Source organism: Suricata suricatta, chromosome 10 (genome assembly GCF_006229205.1).
Source record: "Suricata suricatta isolate VVHF042 chromosome 10, meerkat_22Aug2017_6uvM2_HiC, whole genome shotgun sequence".
Lineage (NCBI taxonomy): Eukaryota > Metazoa > Chordata > Mammalia > Carnivora > Herpestidae > Suricata > Suricata suricatta.
This window is the reverse complement of record NC_043709.1, coordinates 121,028,502-121,037,829: the sequence shown is the minus strand read 5'-3', so window position 1 is coordinate 121,037,829 and position 9,328 is coordinate 121,028,502. Positions and strand designations below refer to the sequence as shown.

The following is a 9,328-nucleotide window of genomic DNA, read 5'->3' as shown; positions in this document are numbered from 1 at the left end:
CACACCTCTCTGGGCTCTTCTTCCCTTCCTGCTCCTCCCCTGGCCTTGCCCTCACCACCTTGGCCCACTCCATTTCCCAACCCACCCCTCCACCACGTTCCCCTCCAAACACCGGTCTGTTTTACTTTGCATTTTCTAGAATTGTATATATTGTGGAACTATAGATTATTTTGCGTTTTTCCTGAGCTGCATATAAATGAAATCCTTGCTCGGGCTGAGTAGTATTCCAATTGTGGATATTACACAATGTACTTACCTTGTCACCTGTTGATAATGTATATTGTTTCCAATTTTCCCCTATTAGAAATAAAGCTGCTAGGAACATTCCTGTACAAACTTTTGTATGCATATGTGCTTTCTTTTCACTTGGGCAAATAATGTTATCAAAGATGTCACAGCACTGCAATGTTAAAGTGACCAACCTCGTTTTGGATAATTCCAGGGATGCAATTTTATCAATGTTTTGTATGCCATGTTATAAGATTGTATGCATACAATTTGTATTAAAATAATGTGATTACTTGTAGTATGCTGTGTGCTTGGGATCCAATGGCCGAGATCACTCACCTAGGCCATGCCCAAGTTTAAAGCTAGAAGGTGCTTGCAAGATCATCTGGCCACTTACCTTACATTGGTTGTTCATGGGGAAAATGGGGCCAGTGTGGCTAGTGGTTTATCAACATCACACAACCAACCAGTGTGTAGGAATCGGGATCAGAAGTGTGGCTTCCCAAGTGTTACCAAGTAGGAGACAAGAAAAGTCAGAAGGATGTTCCTGAGACTTTCGTGATAAATATAGAGATACAGATGATATAGATACACACACACACACACACACACACACACACACACTTCCCAATGCAAAACTTCCCAATTCTTACACTTTCCATGTGAAAGGCACTATACAAAATATCATCTGGGGGGTACATTCAGCACCAAGCACCTCCCTTCCTCCAGTCGGTACCCGCAGAGCTTGGATGTACTGTTTAGTGTATGCTCTGGGATTTCTCCTGCCATTCCCCATTCCTCTCATTTGATTTTTGGTAAATGAGCTTCCAGTAACCCTGTGCATCTTTCTGAGCTCTTGCTGCACAATTTCAACTCAGAAACGGTGGCAAAACTAACAAACCGATTGTTAGCTTTCCAACTGCATTCGAAGCCTTTGTTCTTGGTTTTTTTTAACCTCCCTAGCCTAATACTGGAAGTGTCAGCCCTGCCCAGTCTTTTTCAACACTGCATGGTTCTTAGCTCATTGATGGGACCCTCCTAGGTAGATCTTCCAAAATTACAATAAATAAATAAGAGAATGAGTCCAGGATTTATAGACAAAGGTACAGATATAGATCTCTATGCACACATATATATGCTGGATCAGAAAATATAGGTTGCATTTTTAAAACTTTTATTTATGTAATTTTATTAACATTTTTTCAGAATTTTGCATCCATGTTCATGAGAGATAACAGTCTATATAGTGTTCTTTTCTTGTAATGTGCGACTGGTTCTGTATTTGATTCAGATTCAGCTTGTTTATGGTCACACTGCTAGTTAGTTGAAGAGTTTGTAAAGTACCTCTAAAGTTTAGATTTTAGAAACTATCAAGAAATAGCAGAAGGGTAACCCGCCCATCTTCATCATCCCATCCCAATAAAAACATTTATTCCCAAGAAATAAATTTAACATTGTGCCATTGTGAACCGGCCTAAGACCCAGTTCAGGGCATCTTACATTCCTAAGATGCATGGCCTTGGTCAAATATTCAGTTTCTTTGTCCCTTAACTGGGGATACTGCAAGGATAAGAGACAACGTGTATTGAAACACTTAGAAATCCTCTGGGATATAGCTGGTTTTAATACATGTTAGTTACCTTTATGAAGATGTCACGAGGAAAACGCTGATTGGTAAGTAGAGTTGCTAACCAATCCACCCTGCATTTCTGTGCACCCCATACTCTCACTTTGGGAAGACATTCAAAAACACGGAGGGAGTCCCTCCCTCCCCACTGCTAAGAGAACTCTTTGCTCAGGCCCTTTCTTGTGTTGAAATGCCCCCTCCGCCCTCGACCATTTGTCTAAGTCGAACTTAACCATGAAGATCATGCAGTAATCTCTCATTAGCCAAATGGAAAACCCTGGTCTAAAGAAAACCCTAGTTAACATTTCACCTCCTATAAAGTGGTAGAGACTACAAGCTGCCTGCCCGATACCCATTCTCCTCTCTTTATTTCTGGAAAGATCTTTGATTTTATTCAGGGTAGCAATGTGCCTAACTAAAATGTTTCACCCACCAGCTCCTTTGTTGCTAGTGGTGGTCATTTGATGCAGTTCTGTGCAATAACAAAAGCAGACATCACGGGAAGGCTTCCAGGAAAACCAGTTAAAGAAGATCTAACTTGGTTAGCATTGGCTTTTTGCTCTTCCTTTTCTTTCTGTCTTAGAAATTAGAGATGAGGGCTAAAGCACTAGCAATCTTCTGGTACAAATGATCATGAGTCCCACACCCTGATATCAACGTACAAGTCAGGAAGTGGGCCTGGGTTTCTGATGACACTGTGTAATCAATATAATGGATGGCGTATCTTCAGATTTCTCATTACATGGAAAGACAAGTCCATATTTTCTTTAAACCACTGTTACTTGGACTTTCTGTTGCATGGAACTGATACATTCTGTATCTGATGTTCTGAATTTGATTGTGAGACTCTCTTGGAAAGGCAAGATCCGTAACTTTATCTCTTTGTGTATCTAACATAGTTCCCTGTAGACTGTAGTTCTCAAGAAACTACTGTTCATAATAAAACCCTTAAAAAGAGAGAGTGACCCAGAAAATGGGAGATCAGCCCAAAAGCCAGTTTGCTTTCCCCTACAAACAACAACAACAACAAAACATTTAGGTATGAAGAAATGGAATAAGCTACGTGCATTTCCCCCCCACTGAACAAAACATATGCCTCAAGTTCAGTAACAATGCCCTTCTTTTTCCTATGGCAATCTAGAAGAGTCCTAGAAATGAAACAACTGGCATGTATATAATTAACATCTGCAAACATTTTAAAGCATTAAAGGGAGCAAATGGAGACTTGAAAAAATGGTGTGATAGAAAAGCAGAATGAGACAGGCCCTGGGTCTTGTTTTCAGCTATGCCCTAACCAGGTACAGGTTTGGGAGCTTTGGTTGGATCATCTGTAAAACGGCATAGGTGCAGGGAAGGGTGGCCTAGAACTGAAAATTGAATGATATCTGAACTCTCTTAAGTCTGTAACTATATGATTTTTGGTGAAAAATGGAAAGTTATACTCTCCTGCTGACAAGAAAGCTGAAGATTAAAATAACATTCAAGTTAATGTATAGATTTAAGCAATATCTTTTGTAATTCCAATGGGTTACTTTGTTGAAACTGACTAACTAAAATAAGTGTGGGAAAAATGCCTTTGTAATACTTTGTATACTAAATTGCTGTACTATATATTAAAGTGCCTTTTTAGGAAATAGTATTTATCAAAATGGGCTAACCAAAAATTAGGCCTGGGAGATACTTAGAGATTCTTCAGATCAATATGTATTTAATCTATTATAAACAATGGGATATAAAATTATTCAAGGTGTGTTTTGGGGGAAAGGGACTATCAACACAGGAAAATAACCTTAGAGTCTAAGGTTTAGAATGATAATTTATTTCAACCAAAAGACATAATTTTTGAGTTAAATTTAGTGTGATATACATGTGTATGTACATATATATCTGAAACAAAACAGGACTATACATATCCATTTGGGAAGAAAAGGATTTGGGGGCAATAGAAGCAGTAAAGGGCATTTCCAGTGAACCAGGGCAAATATCAACAGGTTCAGGTGCAGGAAAATGAAAATGCTGGAGATGTCTGGGGGGCTCAGTTGGTTAAGCATCCTGACTTGATTTTGGCTCAGGTCATGATCTCATCATGGTTCATGAGTTCAAGGTCCAGATTGGACTCCGTAGTAATACCATGGAGCCTGTTTGGGGTTCTGTCTGTCTTTTTCTCTGCCCTTCTCCTCCTCACGCATGCCTATGCTCTCTCTCGCTCTCTCTCTCGCTCTCTCTCTCTCAAAATAAATTTGAAAGATTAAAAAATCCTTAAAATGCATACACACTGACCACAAAAATACAAAACAACAAATGATTGATGCCTGTATTAGTGAGGGTTCTCCAGAGACACAGAACCAATGGGAGATGTATATAATATAGAGAAACTTATTTGAAGGGATTGGCACACGTGATTATGGAAATGGAAGAGTCTACAGGGTGGAGAACCAGGAAGCCCGCAGGTCAAGTCCCTAGAGATGAAGAGTGTGCAGAAGCAGATGTGCTGAGGGCAAGAGAAGACCGAAGACCCAGCTGAAGCAGTCAGGCTAAGAAAGAGTCACTCTTTCTCTGCCTCCAGTGATTGGATGCCGGCCCACGCTGGGCGGAGTCACTGCCTTTACCCAGCCCACCAAATTCAAACATTAATCTCGTCTAGAATCACCCTCACAGACACACCCAGAAATAACGTCTTACTAGTTATGTGGGTGTCTCTTAGCCCAGTCAAACTGACACAGAAAATGAACCATCACAGTCCCAAATTGGAAAAATAAAAAGGAAAACAACAGGGGAGCATTGAAATCACCTATAAACATTTACTATTATAATATAAAGGAAATTAATATTATCTATATGGGCAAACTCAAATCTGACTGGACAGATGGTAAAAGTGTCTGAGCAGATGGTTTGCACAAGGGAAAATACAAATAGTGAACTAACGCTTCCCTAATAATTAAAGAATTGCAAATTAAAATAGCCTAATATGTGATTTTATACATATTAAATTATTAATAACAGGCTTTTTAAACCAAAGTTAATTGTCCTTTGGGGACTCAGGTGTACTCACACACTGAGTATGAGTATGTGGCATCATCTTTCTGGAAAGCAATCTGACAATATGCACTAAGGGTGCTGAACTTCATCATGTCCTTTAATTTGGCAAATCAGCTTTGGAGAGCAAATCCTAAGGAGAGAGTTTAAGAAGCTAAAATACCCATTTTTTGCAAAGACATTTGATGCTATGCTTTTCACGATGGTAGAAGAGTCTAGAATCATTAGCAGCCAGGAGATGGCTGAGTAAATCTTGACCTAGAAATACACTGAAACATTAGATAGCCATTAAAGCATCAAATACAAAGATTATCCAGATTTAGAGCATGATCTATATGTCTATAATGTCGAGGGGAAAGGTAGAAAACAAAATAGGTGATACCCAAGAATAATAACATGTAAACATGTGCACTGTGAAATCGTGTTCTGAATCATAAAATTTTGGAGGAGATATATTTTGGTGGAAAGATACACATTTTTTTGTACTTGCCAAGGATTTTCTTTTTAATTGCACAAATGCTCATGTTCCTTTTGGATAAATTAGAAAATAGAAGTATGCAAAAGAATTCTTAAGCACTATCTCAGAAATTTTACTGGTGTTATGTTGGTATATAGTCTTTTAATCTTTTTCATATATACTCTGGTTGATACGTTTTAAATACTTCCCTTTCTCCCTGACCTATACTCAATTTTTCATTAAAGAATAAACTCCTCCCCAACCTGGGGAACCACACCGCCCAACCCCGTTCTCCATTACATGATCTGGGTAGGATGTATTTAGAGCAAGGTTCCTCAACCTCAGAACTTCAGACATTCGGGGACAAATAATCCATTGATGTGTGTTGGAGGGAGGGTGGGAAGCCATTATACAACGAATGCATTGTAGAGTATTTAGTAGCATTCCTGGTCTCTTACCCACTAGATGCCAACAGCATTATCCTCCAGTGTGACACTGACAAATGTCCCCTGGGGGCAAATTCACCCTCAGTTGGGAACCATTCATGAGATACAAATAACTTGAGTCCTAAAATCCTTTAAGCTGGTTTTCAGGGTCTTTTTAAATCTCACCTAAGAGGTACCATACTATTGGTATGGTTTTGCAACTTGATGTTATTCAGTATTTTATTTTTTAAAGAGTTATTGAGATAGATAGACAGCTATCGATTTAGTTCATTCATTTAACTGCTGTATAGAATATATTGTCAATGGGGGTGCCTGGGTGGCTCAGTCGGTTAAGCGTCCGGCTTCGGCTCAGGTCATGATCTCCAGTTCGTGGGTTCGAGGCCCGCGTCGGGCTCTGTGCTGACAGCTCAGAGCCTGGAGCCTGTCTTCAGATTCTGTGTCTCCCTCTCTCTCTGACCCTCCCCTGCTCACACTGTCTCTCCCTGTCTCTCAAAAATAAATAAAAACATTAAAAAAAAAAGAATATATTGTCGATGACCCGCAAGGATATTCATTATTCTACTTAGAGACAGTAGAATGTCTTTATTCTTCAGCTATTACAAATCACTCTACCATCGCTTCTCGGCCTTTTGGCTAAGATCAAGTGTAGTACCTATTCTTATCAGTTTAACAAATCACGCTACCATGCAATGAATGTATATTTTTGTATAAACCTTGTTCGTGTGGGATTTCTCTAGTCTACACATCTAGAGGTGAAACCTTTAGATGGAAGAATAATGCATCTTCATCTTTTGCAGGTCTTCCCTATTGCTCTTCAAAGTGGTGATGCCAACAATACGGATGACCCCTGTTTCCCCACAGCATCATCAATATTTAGTATTATGAGGTATACTAATTTCTACCAATATAATGGGTACAAAATGTAATGGGTACTTAATTTTCATTTCCCAGATCGTTAATGGGATTGAGAATCTTTTCAGATGTTTACTACCCATTAAGTTTTTTCTGTCTGTGAATTGGGTGCATTCTGGTCTCTTTCTCTGTTAAGTTGTTTTTTGTTTTATTAAAGCTTGTTAGAATTCTTTATAATTATGCATACTGATTTTTTTTGTGATCGTAAGGTTTTGATTGTTTGCTCTCGTAATGTGAATTGATGTTTACTTTGCTTACTATATCTTTTGTATAGATGTTTTCAGTTTTAAGTAGTTCAATTATCTATCTTTACCTTATAGTCTGTTTATGTTGTCTTATTATGTTTATTCCCATATGTGTACGGGTTGTGTGGGTAGAATATTCCACAAACAGAATACACTGTTGTCATGTATGTAACCCGTTCCAACTTATTTTTCTTAATATTTTGTTTTAGAATTTTACCTGTATGGATTTTTAAAATCTATTTTATTTATTTAAGTGGATCTTATGTAATAATGACATTCTCTTATGTTACCTTCTGAAGCTTAAAGTTTTATTTTTCACATTTGAGTTTTTAGTCCGCTTCAAGTTAATTTTTGTGTATGAAGTAAGGGTCTAATTTTGTCTTTTTCTACACAGAGAGCCAGTTGTCAGAACTACTTATAAACATTCCTTTTTTTAAGTTTATTTATTTATCTTGAGAGACAGAGAGAGAGAGAGAGAGAGAGCATGAGCTCTCATGAGCAGGGGAGGGGCCGAGAGAGAGAGAGAGAGAGAGAGAGAGAGAGAGAGAGAGAGGGAAAATCCCAGGCAGGCTCCAAGCTGGCAGTGCAGAGCCCAATGCAGGCTCGAACTTACAAACTGTGAGGCTGTGACCCACACTGAAACCAAGAGTCAGTCGCTTAACCGACTGAGCCTCCCAGGAGGCATCCCTAAATGTTCATTTATTAAACCATTTATTAAACAGTCTGTTCAGTTGCATTGGCCTATATGTTTATCCCTATATCAGTACCACACTGTTTCAACACCGTGATTTTCTTTTATTCAATACTATAATTTTATATTAAGCTTTAACTTAGCTAATATAAATCTCCTTTCTTCAAAAATGTATTGGCTCTTCTTGGCTTTTCATTCATCCATGTAAAATACAGAATCACCTTCCATATATTTAATTGCATGAAAATAACTCTATTGGAATGTTGGTTGGAATTGCATTGAATTTATAAGGGCTAGGAAACTTCTAGTTTTGATAATATTGATAAAAGTAATGTAGCTCTTCATAATAACATAGTTTTATGTTATTACCAATAGAAGGGTTGCCATACTTTGTTTGCTACAAGAAACCCGGTAACTTTTGTTGCTATTGTATGTTTAATTACATATTCTAATTATTTATTGTTTGTATATTTAATTCAATTTTGGCATATAGATATTTTATCCAGTAATCTTTCCAGACTGTCTTCTTATATTTAACAGTTTGTCTTGAAGAGTTTCTTGAATTTTCTATGAAAACGATCTTATCTTTCTTTCTATATAGTCTTTATATCTTTTTTTTCCCCCTAGTCTTTATATCTTTTGTTTCTTATTCTGTTGCCTTGGACCTTTATAAATGTTACACAGATACATTGAAAGCAGGCCCCCTTGTCTTTTTCTGACTCCGAAAGAAATGCTTCTAACATTCTTCAATATACAGGACATTTGTTGTAGATTTTTGGTAATCTTTACTAGGATCGAGATGTTCATTTCTATCCCTACAGTACTAAGAATTTTTGTCATGGGTGAATTTTGACTTTTATGTGTCAGCTTTTCTATATCTAGTGAGATGACAATATGGCCTTCCTATTTTTACCGTGGTAATGTAGTATATTACAGTAATAGATTTCTTACTAGTAGTAAACCATCATCGGAACCTTGAGACCAGCTCAGCTTGCATGATGTATTTTTTACACATTTTTAGATAGCTTGCCAATAGTTTATTTAAAATTTTCACATTTATATCAAAACTGAGTTTACTTTGTTATCTTCCTTTCTCAGAGTGCCATTGGTCGGTTTTAACATCAAATTTATGCTGGTCTCACCAAATGAATCTAGAAGCTTTTATGTATATTGCTCAAAATCATCAATGGAGCTATGTATCCTAATTTTAATGGCTTCACTATAATTTGGGTGTATCATAATTTATTTATAAATTGAAGAAGACATTTTGTGTAGTTTGTCAGTAATTTTAATTGTGAGGATGGTAAATAATTAATAAAACCAAGTTTAAAATAATCTGGTATTTTTCTTTAAAAAATTTTTACATTAAAAAATATTTTTAATGTTTCATTTCTTGAGAGACAGAGAGAGACAGATGTGAGCAGGGGGGAGGCAGAGAGAGAGGGAGACACAGAATCTGAGGCAGGCTCCAGGCTCTGAGCTGTCAGCACAGAGCAATATGGGGCACGAACTCACAAACTGCAAGATCATGACCTAAGCCGAAGTCAGATGCTCAAGCCACTCATGCACCCCAATAATCTGTTTTCTTCCTGGTCTATCTGGTTCTGCCCCCATATCATAAAAATTTCCTGGCTAAATTGATGTGGTGGGCACTTACTTTTTCACTGGGGTTCAACTCCCGCTCTG

General features: G+C 37.7%; 1 non-coding gene across 1 annotated transcript; it reads left to right on the top strand.

The window, feature by feature from the left end:
- Positions 1-6,407: 6,407 nt before the first annotated feature.
- Positions 6,408-6,601, top strand: LOC115305740. The gene has a single exon (XR_003914976.1). It is a non-coding gene; the product is annotated as a U2 spliceosomal RNA (small nuclear RNA).
- Positions 6,602-9,328: the final 2,727 nt, after the last annotated feature.